The sequence below is a fragment of the Lissotriton helveticus genome, chromosome 10 (assembly GCF_964261635.1).
Source record: "Lissotriton helveticus chromosome 10, aLisHel1.1, whole genome shotgun sequence".
Lineage (NCBI taxonomy): Eukaryota > Metazoa > Chordata > Amphibia > Caudata > Salamandridae > Lissotriton > Lissotriton helveticus.
In genome coordinates, this window is record NC_136071.1 from 409,498,413 (window position 1) to 409,522,218 (window position 23,806).

The 23,806-nt window shown below is 47.6% G+C and overlaps 1 protein-coding gene across 4 annotated transcripts in view; it reads left to right on the forward strand.

The window, feature by feature from the left end:
- Nucleotides 1-23,806, forward strand: part of GTF3C1 (general transcription factor IIIC subunit 1) — a 2,559,884-nt gene that overhangs the window by 1,214,193 nt on the left and 1,321,885 nt on the right. The gene's annotated exons all lie outside the window — the stretch shown is intronic.

Here is a 23,806-nt window from a genome sequence, read left to right on the forward strand (position 1 = left end):
TTCTTCCTTGATCCAGGCTTGGATCCAACGAACTTTCCTTCACTGGTCGCCTGCCAGCAACTTCCTTCTTCCAGGCTCCTGGTCCGGCAACGAGATCCCCGACGTCTTTTCAGACCTATGCAGCTGCAGCCCCTGGGCTAGGTAACTTCGGCACTTCGGTGTCCCAGCATAGCCTCACTATCCTAGGGTCAGGATCCACTGTCGTTTTCTTCCTACCAGGTCGGGTTCGCCCGTGAACACTAACTTTGCCTTTACTAGCTTCCATAGACTTTGTCCCGCATCCCGCGTGAGAGTGCACACTCTGCACCCGAGTCCCCTAGGTCTCCTAGAAGTAATCTAACGACTCTATAGTCAAGTCCTAGCGATTCCAAAGCCTATTAGTACTGTACTTACCTGCTAGTAATTTTGCATTCCACTTTTTAAGTATATGGTTTTTCGTGCCCCTCGGGCATTTGTGTATAACGTGCTAACTTAAGTATTTTCGTAAGAGTTTTGTTGTGTGCCTAGCACCCTGTCCTCATAAAGAGTACAGGGTTGTTGTGATTCTAATAAATACATTGTTTATTTTCATAACACTTGTGTGGTGTCCTTTCACTGGGTGTTCAAGGGGTAATGTGATGGTAAAACAGCTGGCTTAACACGCCCTCTAGAGTCTTAGCCTTAGACTGCTCGTATCCATGCTACTAGGATAGCTGGTCTATAAGGTTGACTTACAACCAATCATCAATAAGGGTTGTTTGGACTGATATATAGTGGTCACTAGAATAGTGAACACTGCACATCAGGCCAACTTCTCACAAACGCGCAATGTCATCAGTTCTGCGTGTTGGAATTTCTAAGGCGGCACTCGCTCGGAGACGCTTTTCGTCGAGAGTGGAGTTGCGGTCTGTTGTACGCCTTTCCGCCTATACGACTTCTGCCCAGAGTGCTGAAGAAGATCAAGCGCGACCGGGCCCAAGTCATCCTTGTGGCTCTGGACTGGACACGGAGGGTCTGGTATCCCGAGCTACTCAGCCTGTCTGTTGATCCCCTGATTCGTCTGCCCCTTCAGGAGGACCTTCTGTCGCAGCAGCAGGGGACGGTCCTCCACCCGAACCTGTCCTGTCTCCACTTACATGCGTGGAGATTCAGCGGCGGCAGTTGAGGCCATTTGACTTGCCTCCTGAAGTCTGTAATGTCATTCTGGCAGCCAGGCGTCCCTCCACAAAATCGGTATACGCCTGCAGGTGGAACAAATTTGTGGCATGGTGCACAGCAAAGGCTGTGGATCCCCTTTCTGCCCCTCTTTCAGAGGTTCTCCTCTTTCTTCTTTCTCTTGCCCAGCAGGGCTCTGCTCTGGGCATTCTGAAGGGCTACCTCTTGGCAATTTCCGCCTTCTTAAGGCTACCTGATCAGCCTTCTTTGTTCAAGTCCCTGGTTGTAAATAGGTTTTTGAAGGGCATCACTCATATGTTTCCTCCAGTTCCTTTCGTGATGCCTCAGTGGGACTTGAACCTTGTTCTGACTTTTCTGATGTGTGCTCCCTTTGAGCCACTTCATAACTGTCCTCTTCGCCTCCTTACTCTGAAGACAGCTTTCCTGGTTGCCATCACCTCTGCCAGGAGAGTGAGTGAGCTCCAGGCCCTTTCTTCTAAGCCTCCTTTCCTTTCAGTCGCTCCGGACAAAGTTGTGTTGCGGACGCGACCCTCTTTCCTGCCAAAGGTAGTCACAGCCTTCCACATTGGGCAGTCCATCACTTTGCCCACCTTCTTTCCGCCTCCGCATCCCTCGAAAGAGGAAGAGAGGCTCCACCGTCTGGACCCCATACGTGCGCTCTCATACTATCTGGACCGCACACGCAATGTCCGGGTGGATGACCAACTCTTTGTTGGTTACGTGGGCGCTAAGAAGGGACGGGCGATGCACAAACAAACCATTTCACGATGGGTCGTCTTGTGCATCAAGGCGTGTTACTCTTTGGCTCGAAAGGAGCCTCCTGTGGGGCTTCGTGTCCATTCCACACGGGCCCCGGCAGCTACTACTGCCCTGGGCCGGGGGGGTCCCCTTGCAGGACTTCTGTCAGGCAGCTACGTGGGCCTTGCTGCACACGTTCGCAAGACACTACTGCCTGGACAGCCAAGTCCGGAGAGATGGCTTTTTCGGCCGTTCCGTTCTCCAGTACTTTCTGGTGTGATCATTGGTTCGCAGACCCACCACCGGGGTTGGTATTGCTGGGGTATCTATTCTAAGGTAAGGAATATAATACTAACCTGTTTCTTTCAGATGCACAAGTTACTTACCTTCGGTAACAATATATCTGTAAGAAACAGTAGTTAGTATTTGATTCCTTATCACCCCACCCATCCTCCCCATTCTGCGAACCGATATCTAGGGTTAAGGTCATCCCCTTTCAGGGTCCTAGTTTCATGGCACCAGTGTTGGTTTTTATCATGGCTCTGCGTTTCTGGCGCGGAAAAGCTGTGTATAAGAACTGACAGTGCGTGAGGGCGGCGTCTAAGTACTCCGGCGACGTCATACGGACGCCGAGCCGCAGACGATGCCTACCGACGCGCAAGGGTACTGCAACGCAAACGTTTTCGGATCCAGTCTGATGCCTGGGGATATTCTAAGGTAAGGAATCTAATACTAACTACTGTTTCTTACAGATATATCGTTACCGAAGGTAAGGAAATTGTGCTTCAGGATGGCCAGTTTCTCTCCTGGTGCGGCCCCCTGGAGGAGTCAGAGTCCAGCCCTGGCGGTGTGTGTGGTCGCACCCTCACCATCTCATCAGTCCGTTTAAACACCTCCTCCGGAGTATCAAAGAAATGGGTATGTTACTGGAACAGCACCCGGAGGCGGGCCGGGAATAGCAAGGCATACGGAAGCTTGATATCCCGAAGACGGGCCTTGGCCGCCAGGAACGACTGATGCTGCTGCTGCACCAGACGTGTGTAATCCGGGAAAATCGTGATACGACTGTTCTCATACAGCAGGGGTTCTTTGGCTCTGTCCTGCTTCAGGATTGCGTCGCGGTCATGGTAATTAAACAATTTCGCGATCACCGGCCATGGCCGGGCCCCCACCGGAGGTTTCTGATGAGAGCTCTGTGGGCCCATTCCACCACAAAGCATCGGGACACAGCATCAGGGGGGAGCCAACCCTCCAGCCACTGAGTCAGGAACTTCTCCATATCATCTTTCTCGCAGCCATCCGGAAATCCGACAAAGCGCAGATTATTGCGTTGCGCCCTTCCTTCTGCATCTTCGGCACACAGCGCCAGGCCTTTTTGGACGCTTTCCATCTTGGCCACCTGACGTTTCAGGGATGCGACATAGTCTTCCACACCTGAGATCCTAGTCTCGGCCTCCGTAATGCGGGACACGGCGTTCCTTAAGTCCTGCCGCAGGAGCGTGACATCCGCGCCTACTGCAACGATCTCCGTCTGTAGCAATTTTCCCGGGACTGCGTGATTGCCGCCATCAGCGCCGCGTTGTCCGACTCAGGGTCCTGCTGTCCACCAGCTGCTCCAGCCCCTCCGCCAGGCCCAGTAAATTTATCGATGCGCCCATGAGTTGTGGTGCCACTACTGCCCTTGCCCCTCATCATGGCCACCAGCCTCCGGGCGCCCACAGACCCGGCCCAGGTTCGGAGCACTGCCTCCACCAAAGCTCGCCTCACGAGGGCGCCCCTAAGGTCAACGCTGGTCTCTATTCACCACCAGGCTCCGCAAGTTATAGTCCGCTCAGTATCTCCAGCTGGCACAGTCCACTCACCCGACCCTCTGTCAGAGATCCACCTGCACCGACCTGGGGCCGTCGGACACCACACCGGCCCCTCCTCCACTCTCCTCACCTGGGGGGCACGGGCCCGTCGCTGCAGGGCTTACTTCAGTCCGGGGTCGCAAACTGGGCCCCCCGCGATCACCACAGGGCCTCTCAGTCACTGTTCCGAGCTCAGCGGGCGCCCCGTAGGCTCATCCAGTACGCGATGCAGCTACCACCTGCGCCGCCCTGTCCACAGGTCCCAACCGCTCAGCCACTAGTGTCCACTGCGGTCGTCACCACTCGACCCAGCTACCAGGTGACACTCGGCGGGGGAACCTCGATACTGCAAGAGGGCTCCTTTCCCCTCCGGGCCGCGGACAATCTGGACCTTTCACCACCAAGTCTCCAAGGGGGCAGCCCCAGCCGCCAGGGCCTGGCAGTGCGTCCGGGCCCCACGGTCCACTCCGTTCGTACAGCGGGGACCCCGGGGCACCAATCAGCCCAGAACAGGAGCCTTCAGGTCCGCCGCCTCAGGTACCCACCATACGGGCGCCGAATCTAGCTGCTTCTGCCTCAAATCGGCCCAGGGTACACCAAAATTTAGTCCCCGGACTCCGCTCTCGTACCAGGCCTCTCACCGAGGTCCGCAGGCCAGCCAGGTAACTGCTCAATCAGTAGAGCCCCCCCACAGGCATGCCACCGACTCGAGCAGGGGGGGGGACGCAGAGGCTCCAGAGGTGCACCAGGACACGTACCACTCCCGGCGGCCGGGCCCGCCACCCCGGGCCCGACAGCTGCCGAAGCCTCCACCGATCACCGGATCCGCCTCCGCACCCGGGTCAGGGCACTCCACTCCTCCTCTGGGTCGGCGTCGGCAATCCCCAGGGGCTGCTGTGCCCTCCGATTGCCGGATGCCTGGCCCTCCACCGCAGGGATCCACCCGGCGGATCCTCCGCCATCTATCTGCCCGCTCGGTGCAGGCTCAGATGTCGCCAATCTCGAGGCCCCCGGCTCCGCAGACAGCGTCTAGGCCTCACAGCACCGGGGTCTTCTAACTCTGGCCCGGGACCCCCCGGCCTCAAAAACAAAACACCTCCGAAGCACTGTCGCCAGGTACCATTATTGCAGGATATCCCCCGGGTCCACCAACATCTCGAGGGAGTCAGGATAAACGAAGGATAATTACCGGGCCGGACGGAGCTCGACTAAATCATGTCCGTCATAATGACTCGCCTAGCCACGCCCCCCATGCGTCTCTTTTTCAATTAAAATATGTCTATGTGCTCTCATTCCCTCCTTGCGTGTGTGCTTCCTTGCTTGGATGCCAGTGTGTGAAACGCTACACATCCTGCTCCCAACCCCTTTATAAGTACGGTGTCTTCGTGTGCCTCTACTGCAGCAGCAGGGTCAGGCAAGGATTGCAGGAGAGTGAGAAAACTGCCATTACAAAGCTTCAATAACACACTCCAGGCCATCATTAACCAGCATGTACTACAAGGATAATCATGCGCCCCCTCCCTAAGACTGCATATCATCTCATCCGGCCGAGCCTTACATCCTCCTTGAACCATCAGCCCTCAATTCTGCATACTGCAGCTCATACATATTCTCACTAGCCTTCGCATAAACACGACTATATGCACCTCAATCTTCCCAGGACGCTGAAAACAGCAACCGACAATTGGTTTCCACCATAACTAGTTTTCACCCACAATCCAGCATAGAAAGAGCACAACACTCCGTTCAAAACACCCACATATCACCCTCCCCGCAGTTATGGCTTACTTAAACACAGAAACCACCTCAAGGGCCATCCCTTGTATGCTTTTCAAGAGTACACGGACGAGTAGTGAGGTTCACCTTCCCCATACATACACCGAAACGTATTCACCAATTAACACTGGCCTGCATATCAGATCCAAAACACGCACAGAAAACCACATAAAAAATTGGCACCACCTATAGAAAACATATATTGCTTCCCATCTCACAATCTCCGCACATAACACCTACACTATTAACGTCACCAAGAGCATCAAACACACTGCACGTACTCATACCAAACGCCTCGAAAACCACCCACACAGTACTGCCCACTGTTCTCAGTAGTTAGGCTGTTCATCAGAGAAACCCCACACACATCCTTCCCTACACCGTAACCTATCATTTCAACTCGTCAAAAAAACATCGCATAGATAAACCCTTAGGTACAACACCCACAGAGCGCCCAGTCTTTAACAATAACCCTACACGACATCCCGGTTATCCCAACACAATCTGTTACAAAAAGCATATGTCTTGCACAGCTGCAAACCCAATCCCACACAGCCCCTCTCAGCACACCACCTTCGTATGGAGCTGGTTGGCGCAATTAGAACGTTAATGAGAGGAGAAATTGTTAGTTGAGAAACCGTTTTATATAGGGCAAACTCGATCTGAAAGTGTTGAAGCGCTTAGTTACGTTACACAAGGACACATTAATAAAAAATGTTTAGGCACGGGGAAGTTAAATGCTTTGCCCAGAATCGCAGGAGTTTGAGCACGCGTGCCGAGACTCGAATCTGGCACCCATGTTACCCCTCGGTGGAAGTGCTCCGTTCAACAGTCCATGCAGGGCTCCAAACAGGCCTCACATGAAAGTTCAAATGTAGATCTACCCTATTGAAGGTCTATCGAGCCCTAAGGCAGAGTGTTGTATATTAAGTGGAATATGTATTTTATATATATGTCCTGACAGAAACACTTCCAAATTATTGAAGCAAGAGGGTCCAATCTAGCACATTCCTAACATACAAATATACAGGGGCAAACTAATAAACCTCCTGATTGTCATTGAATCTCTCTTGGTAGTGGGGGATAGTGGTCTGTGCAGCACTCCGTCTTCGCAACTGAAGATTTGTTACATTTCCAGTACTTATCATATATCTCATTGTCAATAGTGAATGTGCGGTCCTTTCCTTTTGGATACACTACTACCGTCTCTCCCACTTCCAAATTATTGTTTTCCTGTGGGAGAGTTAGTAGACCCATTGGTTAACACAGGGTTACCGGCTGACCAGTGAGCCCGGCTAACTTCTGAGTGGGGCTACTGAGATGGGTACTTTAACGTATCAATTAAACATGGCATTACATCCAACTTGATGGCCAAGTCAAATTTAATGTCTCTATTATACAAATGCAATTTTTAGAAAGGTGCAGACACTGTGACCCAGTTTGTCCAGTGGCCACCAGATAGCCTTCTGCCCTCCTGGGGAGTAGTGTGAATGACCATAGGTCTTCCCCGCTGCCCTGCCGACCCCTGGACTTGGCAAAAAAGAGGCTGCACCATCTGCTGTACTGCACTTGCCACACCATGGACTAGTGAAGAGAGGACTGTGCCTGTGCCTCCTGACTTGCGGAAAAGTCACTCCCAAGCCCCAGACAAAAGGACTGAATTCAAGGGTCAGTTGTCTGTCCCCAGGAACCAGCACCTGGGTCATCAAATCTGAAGTAGCCCAACTCGGATAGTCAGTAGCCACTACTGGAGAATCACAGCTGACTGCTGTTGGGCACCCCAAAAGACCGATCCTCGGCAGTCAAAAGTTGCACCGAGCCTGCCAGACCTGGGAGTGTTTCCTGAGTTTGGATTGGTCGCCCAAGAGGCACATCAGCCTCCACAAAAGAATATCGCTGGGACAACTCTGGACAGAGACTGGTAGCCCAGCTGCAGCAGGCCTTCTACTGTCTTAAACAGGACTTTGAGGGACCCCGACCTCTGTGGCCAAAGGCGCCTCACCACTTGACCCGTGGGCCGAGGAATAACTGCAAAGGCATCCCATCAACAGTACAGCACTTAGAGCATCCTTGATCATCTTCCGTCTCCTGCATTCGCAGCATCAGCACCACTCTGTTGAAGTCTATGGCGGCTTTGCTGTAAAGTGTGGAACTGTTCTGAAAAACACTTTGGTGGGCAGGTAACAATCTACATACTCCTTAATGGCCTCCAGACCCTCATCCTGTCAGATTTGGTGACCTAAGTTGGGCCGGAGTAGTCAAACTCAACTCTAGCAAACTTTTCAAAAGTTTACATACATCACAGTTACCAATGCTTGTTTGCGGTTAACCTGAGATTTAAGATTTCTTCAAAAACCTGTATCTCCAGAACCATCTAGTGGGTTCTGCTCATCTTGGACTCTAAGAATTCATAAACGCATTATCTATTTTTACTTATTGGTGTCGGATTATTTTCATGTTGTGTGACTTTTTTCTCACTGTTGAATGCTTTACACCAATTCCTTTGGTTTAGCCTTGCTGCTTGAAGTTGTAGCTACTCAGAGTTGAGCTAAAGGTTTTACAAATGAGCCTGACTGGACCCAAGACAGGTTTTACGTGTGTATTACACAGTAAGGTCGCACAACCATACCGTATAATACGCCACAATCCTCACACTGGGCTTTATTTCTGAAAATGTGTAGCTTTCGTTCGAAACCTTAACTGGGTTACATTCATAAAGATATAGTGATCTATAGTAACAGCAGCCTTGAACTTTCAGTGAGTTACTCTCTTTTCTTAATTTTCTGAGGAGGGCCTCGGAAAAGACCTGGAGAGAGAAAAGACTAGAGTTCTACATGTCATCTATAGATGTAAATGTCACTAACCCCCTGATATGACCCCTTCCCCTAAAAATAAAAAATAAACTAGCTCCCATACAAAGTTGCATCTTTTACCTTAAAGTATCCAGCTTTTGTCCAAATTATTTCCTGATTTATCTCCATTGGACTAGATTGACTTTGAAACACCATCTCTAAAATGACAGTGGATCTCTCTCACCCTGCTTCACAAGATGAAGGTGCGGGGGAATAGAACCTAACATGACAGAAATAAAGGAACATTATTATAACCTACAAAAAGAAATTACAGAAATATCAACAGAAATGTAGTCATTTGTAGCGTTAATGATCTTTTGTCTAAAGATTGTGTACCTTTTTTCCCCGAGGTCTGAACTGGGCTTTCTGTAGGGTTAAACTGAGCTTTCATAAAAACCTATTTGAAATTCCAGTGAATAATTTCCCTTGCCTAAATTCACTGTGGATGGTCTGACAGAGAAGAACATCTAAAGAGTTGTGTGTGTATGTATATATATATATATTCACTAAAAAAAACCATAGGTTTCACACCAGTTATAGTTAGGAATTAGCATTTAAAAAACCTATTAAATTCACTGAAAAAACCATAGGTTTTACACCAGTTATAGTTAGCTGGAAATTTTGCTCGCATAAAACCATTGAAATTCCCACGTTATAGTTAGTTGGACTCACTATAACTTGCGCGTGCAATGCACTGCTGATGACGTCACATATTACATCACTCATGACATGGTCAGTGACATCACTCATGACATCACTGATGACACCATCCAGTGAATGTGTGTATTTTAAAAAAATAATTATGTTATATATGTATATGTAAAAGTTGATGGAAGAATAAATGTTTAAATAAGTGTTTACATGGATTTTTTTTTAATTGATTGGTTAACTGGTTTATTAAGTGTATCTTAGTGAATACATATATTAGAGAGTAATGTTTAAATATTTAAATATATGTATTAGTGTTTCACTTTGTGTATAAGTGGCTGCATGGGTTGGTGAGTAGCTACATGTGTATGTATATGGGTTATTAGATGTTTTTCTTAGTATCAGTATGAGTGTTTGTATGGTTTGGTGGGGGTATTACTTAGCACATACATGCAATAATGACTGACTCTCTCTTTGTATGTGTTTTAAGACAGCATATGTGCAGGACTGTATGGGTGGATGAGTGTGTATATGTGTGTGTTAGTGAGTGAATGACTGTCTCACTAGTGTCTTTATCAGTAACTAAATATGTTTTAATGTAGTATATGTGAATATTGATGTATATAAGTGAGTATATGTGAGAGTGAGGGATTGTAAGAGTTCCTGTTTAAATTAGTATGTGTTTCTATAAGTGATTGTTTAAGAGAGTAAGTATGTATAAGTTTCCTTAGAAGTAAAGTGCTAGTGTGTGTATAGCTGTATATGCAAATAAATGGATGTTCAATAGTTTATTTGCATGTGTGAGTATGTGTGCGAGTAACTTTTGGATGACTGTCGCTGTGTAACAGGATGTATAGGTGTATCACTACATATGATGAGTGAGTATATGTATGAGTGACTATATAGGACGGTTGGTGAATGAGTGCATGTGTATATAGATGGTGGAATTATTCAATTGGTTGTAGTAACTGGTATGGGTATCTCCATTTTTTTGAAAATGTTTCTTTTTATTTTTGAATATGTGTTTCAAGGGTTACATTTCAGTGAAAGGAGGTTTATCACTCTGTCACAAGGATGGTGTCATCAGTGATGTCATGAGTGATGTCACTGACCATGTCATGAGTGATGTAATATGAGACGTCATCAGCAGTGCATTGCAAGCGCAAGTTATAGTGAGTCCAACTAACTATAACGTGGGAATTTCAATGGTATTATGCGAGTAAAATTTCCAGCTAACTATAACTGGTGTAAAACCTATGGTTTTTTCAGTGAATTTAATAGGTTTTTTAAATGCTAATTCCTAACTATAACTGGTGTGAAACCTATGGTTTTTTCAGTGAATTTCAATGGTTTTTTAATAGCAAATCTTAATAGGTATAGAAAATGAAACATTTTAAAACGAATTTTATATTGTATAAATATGTAAAAAAAATTAATAAATTTTGTTGTAACCCGGGGGCGCTCCCGGGGCGCGTACCGGTGAGCGCACGGGTAAGCGCAATGTTACGGCGCGCCCCGGGGCACGTACCGGGGAGCGTCCCGTTAGCGCAATTGCCGCGAACGAAAACAACATCGTGACGCACCGCGCAAGCGTGACGTATCGCTTAACCGCGTGATGCGTTCTTTCGGCGCGCTGCGTAAACGCACCCGGAAGCGCTGCGTGGCGCGAACCGGAGCGTGAAACGTAAGCGCGCCGGGGCGCGTAGCGTAAGCGCGTCGGGACATGACCTGAAAATAACACTTTTCATTGGTTCTCAACTTTTTTTTTCTCCAAATGATGAAAGCCCCCTCCTTTTTTCCTCATTCTTACTTTCTTCTTTGAGAAAGCAAGAGCTATTTGTGAGCAGAAAAATGGCTTCAGTAGTAGCTGCAGCTGGTGCACCCCCCCCCCCCCACCACCACCACCACCCAGAAAGGAAGGTCCACCACCCCAGATCCTTCCAGGAGTTGAAGAAGAAGAGGAAGAAGATGATGAGTAGGAACAGCCTAGGAGATTCTTGCGGGAATAACCTAGGGAAATGCATGTGAAAGTGCATTTTATATGGAAGTACTTCTCCATCCCTGCTGGGCAAAAAAAAGTGAATGCCCCACATGTCACCTGTTTGATTTGCGACAAAGTCCTCTCCTGGGGCAACCCAAATAAAAAGTATTCCTTTGGGAATTATACAATGCTCCGCCACATGGAGAGGGGGCATCCTAACAATTTGGCACAGGCTGAGGTACAGGACATGCTTCAGAAGAACAGAGATCCTCAGGCCAGCACCTCCACAGGTGAATTTTCGGTTGCAGCACCAGAAGGGCGCCAAATGATACCAAACATCCAAAACAAAATTGGTGAAATAAAGATGGTCTGCATTTTTTGTGGAAAGACCCTCTGCTACGGGCAACTAAGTATTTCCCTCATTAATGATGCTGTAGACAACCACCACTGCAGCAAGAAAAGAAAGCAGTAGCTTTTTTTTTTTTTTTTTGCTCCTGTCGAGCCACTGTTAATTCCCAGTTTTTTGTTTCTTCCCTAAAAAAATATAAAATTGTTCAAAAATACAAAAAAAAAATGTTCAGAAAAGCAATAAAAAAAATATAAAACAACAAAAAGAATAAAAAAAAAGTTCTTTTCAGAACTACCTCACATTTATAAAATGAAACCTATATTTTTTAAGGATCTCTGTCAATTTTTTGTCCTTCGGGTACGCGTACCCGGGCGCCCCCCCCCCCAAAAGAAAAAAAATAATTAATGAAGCAGTTACCATGAGGAAAGGACACAAAGAGAGTTATGTTAAGAGAAAAAGAGCTACAAGATGACCACAGAGGGATTGTTTATTACATAGTAAAAAATAGAGACGGTGTAATTGGATGAAAGTGAAAAAAGTAAAATGACTAAAGGAGCGAAAGAAAGGAAGAGAGAGGAACAACACTAAAGTAGAGATAGTGTGAGAATGTGATTGGCTGTTAAAAAAGGCGGAACCACTATAAATGAAGAACGATGAGGGAAAATGAGAAAAGACCAGGTAGTATAAGTAAAGAGGGGTGAAAGAGGGAGAAAAATTGAATTAGGATAACACATAGGGAGTGACAAAGAGAGAGGACAAAGAGAGTAAAGGAAACAGTACCTGAATGGGCTTGAGTAAAACAGCAAAAAAAGATAAGTAATGCAGTGTGTGTGACTTACAGGGAGTCAGTGGGTGTAGGTCGGAGTGTGGGTGTGTAAGGTGTGTCTGTGGGTATGGTTGTGTGGAGTGTTTCGGTGTGGGTGGAGGTGAGGGTGTGTGAAATATGTGTGAGAAGTGTATGAGTGTGGGGTGTATATGTGTTCGATGTATGTGTGTGTATGGAATGTGTGTGTTTTTGAGGAGTGTGTGTGGGAGGTTTTTTTGTGTGTATGAGGTGTGTGTGTGGTGTGTGTGTGGGGTGTATGTTACAGGTGTGTGTATGTGTTGGGAGGGGGATGAGGTGTATGTGTAGGAGTAAGGTAAATAATTAAGAAAAAGAGTGAGTGAAAAAGCAAAGGAAGGGAACAGAGGGTAAGTGAAGTAAAGAATAGGGATCAAAAGAAGTTGAATATGAGAGGGTAAATAGGGAAAGGGGAGTAAACATGTAGAATAAGAATAAGTGAGAGAAGCAGAGTAAAGACACAGGAGTGAGGTAGGTTGAGAAAATGTTAGTGACCTTAAAGCAAAGGGTGATGACAAACTACAATTTTTTTAGTCATACTTGCCATATAATAAATGTAACTTTAATTTTTTTACTACAGTTTGTATCTGTGAAAGAGAGAAGAAAAAATAAGTTATAATTAGTAAAATATGTATTTTAAATTAAAAGATACAAATGAAGAGGTTAAAAATCATAACACTCTATTTAGAAATAAAGTAAGAGTGAAGGACACAGAAAGGGAAATAAAGTAAGGTAAAAGGACAAAAAGAGAGAAAAAGAAATAGAAGGAGAGCAAATTACAAAGAGTAAGGCATATAGATTCACTGACAAAAAGAGAGAAGAACAGAGAAATGAACTGAAGGTAAGAAAGATACTAAAACGATGTGAGTTAGCAAAACTAAATCAGGAAACAGAAGTAAGTAAAAAGATAATGACTGAGACAGAAAACAGTCTAATTAAGGATGCATTTAGAAGAATGAGGAATAGAAGATAACTGAGAGTAAGTGAAGAACAGTCATAGAGTGAAAGGATGAAGGGAGACAGGATAATATACAACGATTGAGGGAAATGGACTGAGGAAGTTATAAGGTAGACACACTAAGAGAAAAACTGAGTGAGGTGGAGTACAATGAGTGAGAAAAGAAAATGAGTAAGTGAGCAAAAAGAAGGAAAGAGAGGAGAAGACGACTAAAACAGTGGTACTGAGAGAAAATAATTTGGTGATGAAAGTAAAGAGAAGGACATTGAAAGAAAGGAAATGAGGGATAGTAACGGAACCAGAGTAAAAGAAATGGGATGAAGAACGATGAGAGACGAGCAGTGAAGTTGTTGTAAAAGAAGTGATAGAAGGTAGATAAACGCAAGTGAAAATAACACAAGTAGAGTGAGGCACTGAGCACATAGAAGTAGTGAACGAAAAATAGGGAGAAGAGGTCAAAAGTAAGGAGCAAACAAAGATAAGCTAGGGAGAGTGGGTGATTTATAGTGATAGAGTGCAATAATACTGCTGAGTGAGTAAACAGGAAAATACTAAAAGAGCAAAAGAGGAAAATACGGAAAAGAGAAGTAAAGCAGAGAGACTGAAAGCTGAAAAGTTATGCAAGGGAGAGAGGGCATGCAGACAGTTGAAATGAGAATGAGGGGTTGTCAAAGTAATAGAGTAAAGGAACGGGGGTTACAGAGAGTGAGAGAAAGACATTATAAGTGAGTAAAAAGAGGTGAAAGAGGATGGAAAAAAGAAAGTGAGAGCCAGAGAATGGGAATACAATTTAATTTACACAATCCAAACTATAGAATAACTTCTACAACATGTTACATAGTTTATTTTTGCTGTTCTCAGAATATATTGAATTTCACTTAAAACAGTGAGTTCAAATTACTCATCATATCACAGCGGGAAAAAAAACACAATCTAAAAGATTGTGTTTTTAAAAAACCTTAGATACTGACAAATGTACGCTAATCTTTGATTGACTTACTTTTCCTTGAGGCCAAATACTGTATCATGGAGGTCCTTTTTTCGTTGCAAAGTACTTTGCTGTTCACTTAAAAATCCATTTCATCGACTTTCTATACGAAAAGCTCCAAGAACATCTGAAATATTTTCAATATTTTCATATACTCCTTTTGTTCAGTCATAACTCTTTACTCATTCTTGCACCTCTCCATTTGGCCAAATAGTGTCAGATGTATGAGTATATATGAGTACTCCTCCCGTCTTCATAGGCCAATTACCTTTACCTAAATTTTGGCTGTAAAAACACTAGGTATGAATTTATAAAGCCAAAAGGCAATCGTTGTTTGAAAGTCAAATGAGTGTCGTTACATTGGGTCCAACCTTTAGAAGTTTTTAAGTAGCATGTGTAATGCCCTGATGTTGTAGAAGGACCATCATGAAAAATAATAGCTACAGTTGTAAAGGTTCTTCCTGATATCGATAACTGAGAAGCCAAGACATTTTTAATAGAAGTTGTCAATTTAGTTCCATCATGTCTACATCGTTGGAACATTAAAAGACTTGGAGAACAGGGGTCGGCGCAACAACCTCCGTATCCATGGCGTGCCGCTCGGAGAAGAAGGGAAGGACGTGATGGATTATGTGGCGCAGCTCCTCCATGAGGTCCGAGGAGATGAAGACGTCTCGCCCCCCACTCTGGATCGTGCGCATCGAGTGGCGGCCCCTGCGGGGAGATCGGGCCTCCTACCCGACATCCTCACCAGGGTGCACTTTTTTGTAGAGAAGGAGGAGATTTGGAAGCGCGCGAGGGACAAGCCTGACCTCCAATACAAGGGCCATAAGATTCAAATCTTCCAGGACTTGGCGCCTAATACCTTGAAGCGCAGACGTGCATTCCGCTGGTGACGGAGAAGCTGCGGAGCATGAACATTTCATACCAGTGGGGCCATCCCTTTGCGCTTATTTTCCAGTGGGAGGGTCGGCGCAAAGCTCTGAGATCCTACAATGAGGCGGCGCGGCTTCTCCATATCACGTCTTCTCCCCCGGAGAGCCCTTCTAGACCTTCGTCCCGTAAGAGAACGCCGACTGGACCCGACTGGACCACGGTGCCGAGGAGACGACGCACCCCATCTGTTGAGGACCCCACACACAGCCAGGACGTTATTGCCCACATTAAAGCTCTTGAGGAGGCCGTGGCTGATCCCGAGGGGCGTTCTCCCAAGTCGCGCCCTCCTACGCCGTGAGGATGGCGCTACACTTGCTGCATTCCTCCTGAGGTACTGTTCCCAGGTCTCCTTCTGCAGACACGGTGTCGAGTGGCGGGGGGGGGGGGGCTGACGGGCTCCTGATTCCTCTACATTGGGCCTGGGGTGGTGGGGGCTCCATACCTCCCGGATCTGGTTCTGATAGCCATGTCCCTCTGGAACTGCCCCCTGGGGAGTGACATCCCGAAGGACATTCGAACCTACGGGTGTAGGATGCCCTATCTTGGGGACAGAGAACTCTGGCCCTGTTGGCCGCACTTCTATGGTTCATGCTGTCAGCCGGTCCGGCTGATGAATGTTCGTTCTATGTTCCTAGCTGCCTCTATCTTCCCTTCTCTCTCTTTTCTTCTTTCTCTTTCCTTCTGTGCGGGACCTGGGAGGGTGCCAGGGGTGGGGGATGGGGTGAGGAGGGGGGGATCCATGCCCGGGGTGTGTGGATGATGTGTGGATTGATGAAAGTGGTTTTGACAGCGAACTCTAGAGCTCCCTGCCATGGCTAGTAGTGAATGGCCCCCTAAAGATCCTGTCCCTTAATGTTAAGGGCCTTAACTCGCCCAATAAGCGCAAGCAGATCTGGCACTACCTTCTGCGGCATGACCCGGACATCGTTTTCATGCAGGAGACCCACCTTCTTCAGGCTGACACTGGGCGCATGGCACATCCTAGATACCCTCTCCAGTACTGGGCGGCGGCGGATACGAAGACGGCAGGGGTGGCAAATCTGTGCAAAGCTGGCATCAGGCGGGGGGAGGATAGGCTCTTCCGAAGTGGTGATGGCCGTTTCCTGAAGGTGACTGTTGAGGTGGGACTACGACGCCTTACACTGTGCAATGTGTATGCCCCCAATCTGGCGCAGGATCGTTTCCTCCGAGACCTCTTGCGCGAGCAGGTACTCCAGGGTAGCCCCTCTCTAATTCTTGGGGGAGATTTTAATATGGTATGGTGTCCAACGATCGACCGGAGTGAGGGCTCCTTTAACGAGGCTGGGGCGATGTCTCTGGCGCTTCGCAAACAGCTTGGCGACCTAGGTTTGTTTGACGCGTGGCGCTATTATTCCCCTTATAAGAGAGAGTACTCTTTTTATTCGAGCGCCCACCGCTCTTATTCTCGCATCGATCATATGTTCCTATCACATGACCTCCTCAGGGACGTGGTGGACGTGGGGATGTCGGACATATCCATCTCGGACCATGCGCACGTGGAACTGCTCCTTCGGGATCCGCGGAACTGTCCCCCCCCCCCCCCCCCCCCTCCGAGAGCGGAAATGGTATCTGCCACCGCACATCCTTCGTGATGAGGCGTCTGTTGAGGACATTCACACAGCCATTATCTCCTATTTTGAGACCAACGACCTGCCCGAGACGCCTTTTTCGGTGGTCTGGGACGCCTTTAAGGCCACGATACGGGCCCACATTACATCCCTGGCGATCGCTAGGGCACGGCGGTGGAAGACGGCTTGGTGAGGGACCTGAAAGCTGCGGAGGCACAGGACCAGGAGGGATCTACCTTGAAGACAAGACGCCACCTGGCGAATCTTCGGGGCCAACTGCGACTGTTGCGTACGAACAGGGCTGAGGGCTCCCTTCTGGCTCTGAAACAGTTGCATTTTGACGGAGGGGATAAGGTTGGAAAACTCCTAGCGAGACGGCTGAGGCTCAAGGCGGCCAGATCCCATATAGCGAATGTGGTGCTCCCTAATGGGGCGCGAGCGACGGCGGACAAACTGCGGGCGTTCCGGGATTATTACGCTTCACTTTACACTGCGGAACCGCCAACTCCTACCCTGGCGGAAGAAGTCTTGGAGCAGTATAGCGGGACGACGTTGCACCCCCTCACGGCTGAGCTTCTGGAGGGGTCGATAACGCAGGAAGAGATAGCCTCGGCTCTTAAGGAGCTCAATCTGGGGAAGACGCCAGGCCCCGTCGGCTTGCCACTCTCCTTCTATCGCTTGTTCCAGTCTCAGCTGAGTCCCTACCTCCTTCGGCTTTTCGCCTCTTTTGATGAGGGCCAGGGCCCTTCCCCAGACATGGGAATGGCGGAAATAGCCTTAATTCTAAAGCCTGGGAAAGACCCCACACTTTGCTCGTCGTACCGCCCGATAGCGCTACTCAATACCGACTTTAAAATATATACCAAGGTGCTGGCTAAACGGCTGGACCCCCATATGCCTGACCTCGTCGACCCGGATCAGGTGGGCTTTATCCGTGGACGCCAAGGAGCCGATAACGTACGGAAAATCGCGCATTTGGTGGGGAAGGCTCACCATTGGCAGATCCCGGCCTGTCTCCTCTCGTTGGACGCTGAGAAAGCGTTCGACCGGGTGGACTGGTCGTTCCTCCGGGCGGTCCTTTGCAAAGGGGGGCTTGGTCCAAAGATGGTCGCCAGGATCATGGCGCCTTATGTTGCGCCAAAGGCTAGGATCCGCGTGAATGGGCGGTTAACGGACCCGATCAACATCGGTAGAGGGACTAGACAGGGCTGTCCTCTCTCGCGCTTGCTGTTTGCCTTGGCGATAGAGCCTCTGGCAGATATGATCCGTTGCGACCCGGGCATTCACGGCATTCCGATGGGTGGACAAATCCATAAAGTCGCGCTTTACGCAGATGACCTCATCCTTACCCTTACGGAGCCCCGACAGTCTTTACCAGCGCTCCATGCAGCGCTCTGCACCTTCGAAGGCGCCTCCGGTCTGAAAATCAATCACAATAAGTCCTGGGTACTTAACCTTACGATCCCTCCGTCTGATGTCCCCTCGCTAGAGCAGTTATGTCCATACCGATGGACCGCTCGCCACATTAGATACCTCGGCCTACTCCTGACCCCCTCACTAGAAGACTGGTCGTCACTTAACTGGAAAGATTGTCGCAAATCGATCCTTGATGACCTGAGAAGATGGAAATCACTTATCCCTTCTTGGCTGGGAAGACTCAATGCAATCAAAATGTCTATCCTGCCCAAACTCCTTTACCTATTTCAGTGCCTGCCCACGCCTATCCCCTTGCCAAATATCCGAGCCTTGCAAAAAGACTGCACTAACTTCATATGGGGGGGTAAGAGACCCCGCTTCTCCCAAGCGCTCCTTATGGCCCCGAGGGATCGCGGAGGGCTAGCGTGCCCTAATCTAGCGGATTATTATTGGGCCGCGCACCTGCGATTCGTGGTTGAGTGGGGCACCAGGAGGAGTGAGAAAGGGTGGCTCCATATGGACAGGGCGGTTGCTGGCCGTACTATCTGGGATTTGGCTTGGACTCATAAAGCGGGGAGGTCCCCGAGCGCGTATCTGGCGGTGCCCACAAAGACAGTACTGGACGTGTGGGATAGGATAGCGGTACGGAGGGGTCTCATGACTTTTCCCTCCCCACATACCCCTATTGAGGGCAACCCGTGGTTCCCACCGGCCTATCGCAACAGAGCCTTTGGTAAATGGACACAGGGCGACTGCAGAGTCCTTACGGATCTCTTTGATGGGGGTACCTTTAAATCTTTTGCCCATTGTAGGGAGGAGTTTCGGCTTCCACCTGAAGCTGAGATGCAATATCTCCAGCTGCGCCATTGGGCCTTGACGGACGCGATATACCCTGGGGCCACCCGGGACTTTACTCCGTTCGAGCGCCTGGCCCACTCCTGCACTGACACGAAGGGCCTAATTTCCCAGATTTATCAGATATTGCAACACCCTCAGACTCCGTCCTCGCAGCCGTACCAACAAAGATGGCACACGAAGCTGGGAGCCGATATCACCCCGACACAGTGGACTCGCTTATGGAGAGATATCCCCAAAGTGTACCGCAGCATACCACAACAAGAAAACGCGTACAAAGTAATGACACAGTGGTATTACACGCCTCAGCGCTTGCATAAAATGTTTTCCTCTTCCTCTCCCGGCTGCTGGAGGTGCCATCATGTGCCTGGGGATTTCCTACACATCTGGTGGACCTGCCCCCTGATCGCTATCTTTTGGAAAGAGGTCCTGAGCCACATAAGAGGGGTCCTGGGGTTCCCTTTGCCTGATGCCGCTAGTACAGTGTTGCTGGGAATCAAACCTGCCAATCTGCTCGCTCTAACCCGAAGTGAATGGACTATCTCATTACAAATGCTGGGTGCTGCCAGACAACTTATTGCCCTGTATTGGAAGAAGGCGGAGGCCCCCCCCCTTGCTGCATGGTTTGGGAGACTCTGGCATGTCATCACTATGGAACTGCTCTCCGCGAGACTACAGTCTCGCACTACACGCTTTGAGAAAGTGTGGCAGCCCTTGGTGACCTATCTGTGCAAAACTGAACATGCGAGGAGCATGCCTCCTAGGCTGAGGGCGCTGCGTTTAGTAGATGATGCTGTGATCCCCTTTACCCCACGTAGTCCCACGAGGTGATGGCCCTAGAGACCGAACTGTGCTTACTGATGTGTGCCCCGATGACTGCTCCTCTCCGGGTCCTCTCGCTCCCCCTTTCCCGACTTTCTCTTTTCTGTCTTTCCCTCTATTCCTTCTTTGCACTATTCTTATTATTATGTTGCCTTCCTCTAGGCTCCTGGTTGTATGTTGGACTGCTATGGTCCGATAGTTGTTTTGGTTTGACCTCTGGTTGACGCCCGATCTTAAGGGCCCGACCCTATGCGTGGTGACATTTGGGCGTGGTGGACAGCACACACTACTCTTTATTATTTATTTTATTTATTTTGAAAGTTTTATATAGCGCGAACAAGATCTTCGCAGATATCAGAGCGCTTTACAGAGGAGGGGAGCATGTATACGCAGATACATCAATCATGTTAACAGTACATTGAAGTGATATCATAAAACAATCAAGTAAGTCAATTTCAAAGTCAAAAATAAAAATACAAGGGTTCGAACAAGTAGTACAGATGAGTATCGAGTCTTTGTAGTTTTTCCTCAGTAGTCGTTCAAGTGTATTTAGCCATGAGGATCGCTTTTACTTCTCTCTTGAAAAGTATGGTAGAGGTGATAAGCCTTGTTTCAGGGGGGAGCGAGTTCCAAATCCTGGGAGCCATTCCTGAGAAAGAGCGTTTAAAGGTTTTTTCCTTGCGGAATCTTTTAGGCTTTAGCAAAAGGTTGTTTGTGCCTCTAGTGTTTCTGGAGCCTCCAGAAATCGTCAGCTTCTGAGCGAGGTATCTAGGTGAGCTCAGGTGGACAGCCTTGTGGGTCAAACAAGCTATTTTCAGGTGTATTCTGGCTTCAAACGGCAGCCAGTTCAATGATTTGAAGTCAGGGGAAATGTGTGAGTGTTTTTTTGATCCAGTGATAAGTCTCGCTGCGGCGTTTAGAGAGGCTCTTATGGGTGCCGTAGTAGCTAGGGGGAGACCGCAGAGGGCGGTGCTGCCGTAATCTATTCGAGGTATGACTAGTGATTGTACCGCAGTCTGGAAGTCTTTGGCTGGAAGGAAAGGTTTAAGTTTCCTAAGGGTGTTGATTTGGTAGTTTGCTCCCTTAGTTGCTTTGTTGATGTGTTCCTGCATGCTGAGATTGGTGTCAAGTGTTATGCCCAAAGATTTCGCTGAGTCCACGATGGTGGGTTGGACATTGAGCGCCGTTAGGTCTTTAAGCCACATTTGTGCGGTAGTGATCTTCGCTGGAGGTGAGATCAGAAGGAACTCTGTTTTTAGGGCATTGAGTTTGAGATGATTAGCGGCCAACCAAGATTGGGTGCTTCTGATCGTTGAGTTCAAGAGCGTGATGTCTTTGGGTGATTGTAGTTTGAGATAAAGTTGGGTATCATCAGCATACATGTGGAAGTGTACATTGGATTCTTGCAGCAAGGTGGTGAGAGGTTCCATAACTAGGTTGAACAAAGTTGGGGATAGGGAGGATCCTTGTGGTACGCCTAGCGATACGGGTCTTGGTGCGGACAGCAAGTTGTTGCTCTTGAATTTCTGCGACCTGTTTTGCAAAAAGGAAGTGAACCATTTGAGCACAGTTCCAGATAGGCCCATTCTTGTGTTTAATAGTTCGAGTAAGCTCTCATGTTTGACGGTGTCAAATGCGGAGGAGAGATCAAGGAGGATGAGGAGGCAGGTATCGTTATGATCTAGGATTTGGAGGGCGTCGTCGATTATGTGAATCATGGCAGTTTCCGTACTGTGATTAGCTCCGAAGCCTGATTGATGAGAGTTGAGGAGATCAAATTGAGTAATGTGTTTAGCCAATTGTATTTGTGCGCATTTTTCTAGCAGTTTGGCCAGAGTCGGAATGTTGGTAATGGGACGGTAGTTGTTTAGGTCAGAGGGGTCGGCTGTAGGTTTCTTTAGCAAAGGTGTTACTTGTCCAACTTTGAGGGAGTCGGGAATGATCCCTTGTTGAAGTGAGCTGTTGATAATTTTGGTCCAGAGTGGAAGGAGCGACGGGGTAAGGACTTTGACAGCGTTAGCAGGAAGGGGGTCCGTGAGGTGATTGGATGGTTTCAGAGTGCTGAGCAGTTTGCCAATTTCTTCTTCCGTGTAGGTGACAAAGGTTGACCAGGTTGCATTGTTTTTTGGTTTAGTGGGTGTTATGCGGTGGGGTTTGGGGTAGAGGCTTGCGTCCATGAGGAGATCATTCTTTATGTTGTCAGTTTTTTGGTTAAAGAAAGAGGCGAAGTCTTCGCAGGAGGGAGCTTCGCATATAGTGTTGAGAGGTTGGGGTTGTTCTTTGGTTTGTGTTCGGATAAGCTCAAACAGCTTTCTCGGACGATTTTTGGCTTGGTCGAGCTGACGGCTGAAGAAGTCTGATTTTGATTGTTTTATTTTCCTGAAGTAGGCATTTCTCTTTTTCTTCAAGTTTTTTAAGTTCAGTGCAGAGGGAGCTGATCTCCAGGAACGCTCTGCCATTCGCATGGCGCGTCTATCGTCATTGAGACTCCCGTCGTACCAGGGATTGGAGATTTTTGTGGTGGCTTTTTTTAGCTGCAAGGGTGCGACTTCATTAATTATTGCGGTCATATTGTTAAGATAGTGATCAGTCAAGGATTGGACGTCCTTAACGCCAGCCGGAGGAAGTAGTAAGTTGCAGCTGTTGGGGGGCAGAGAGTTTGAGTTTAGTTTTTTCATGTCTCTTTTCCAGACTTTGGGCCTGGCGGATTGAATAGGGTTAAATTTAACTTTTTCATTGATGAAGAACGTGATAATATGATGGTCCGACCAGTCACAGGGTTGGATAGATTCGAGTTGGATAGAGGCCTCTTTGGAGATAAGGTCGAGGGTAGAGCCTTTCTTGTGTGTTGGACTGTTGCAAATTTGTGTAAGGTCAAGGGCGTTAAGGAAATTCTTCAGACCTTTTACCACCGCATCATTATGATCGTTCCAGTGGAGGTTGAAGTCCCCAAGGTAAATTTGTGTGAGTTGCCGCCCTGAGTTGGTTGAGATCATGTCCATGATTTGTTGGGAGAAGGTGAGGTTGTCACCGGGTGGGTGGTAAACGCCGTGAAGAGTGCAGATCGGTTTGCCCTCACTGATAATATCTAGGCTGATGTATTCACAGGACGTTGGGGAGGGTAGGGGAGGGGAAGGTACTTTCAGGACAGAGAGGTTGCTCCTGTATATACATGTGATTCCGCCACCTTTTTTATTGCCAGACCTGTCAAGTCTCGTGATGTGGTAGTTGGGGGGAACCAGAATGTCCATTATAGGTGTAAAGCGGCTGGCCCGATTGGGATTCAGGCGGAACGCTACACAGTATGTTATTGCAAATTTTTTCGTGACGCGGCCGGCCCCTTGGGGGTTGTAGGCTTATCGCTGTGTAACTATCACCTTTTCTCCTGCGTACCCCCTTTTGGGGGTAAAATAAAAACAGACGTTGAAATAAGAAAGATTTTTTATATCTACTCCTTCATCTTGCAATACATCAAACATATTCATTAAAAATTCCTGACAATCCTGCTGAATATTCTGTGAAAATTGATTTTGACCTGAACATGTCTAGAAGATTTCTAATTTCTGAAACACTTTCTATTTTTGCTCTATCACTACTACATTTCTCTAACACAGAATTCAATAAACAGCACAATGTTTGTTCCCGATTTTCGACAATCTGTTTTTGTAAATTTTGAAGAAAAAAACATTAACTACTACATTAGCATAGCAGTTGACACCAGAACTGTTTTCAAACTGAAATCCAACAACATCTTCAACAGAATCCTTTTTGTTTCTCTTTACAATTACACTTTTATCTACTTTATGCCTTTTTGCTGATACCTCACTGCAATTACTCTCATTTCTTCTTTTTCGGCCTACCACACGTTTTTCAATCAGAGGATATTGAGGCAAATGTGGAGCATACTCTCTTCTTAACCTATTGTATTCTTTTACACAATCTAGATCTGCACAAATCTTTGTTTCATCACACTCAATCAAGTACAATCCTGATAAAGTTCTGACTCGTGATAATGCCACATATGCCATACCCTCTTTAAACACAGAACTTCC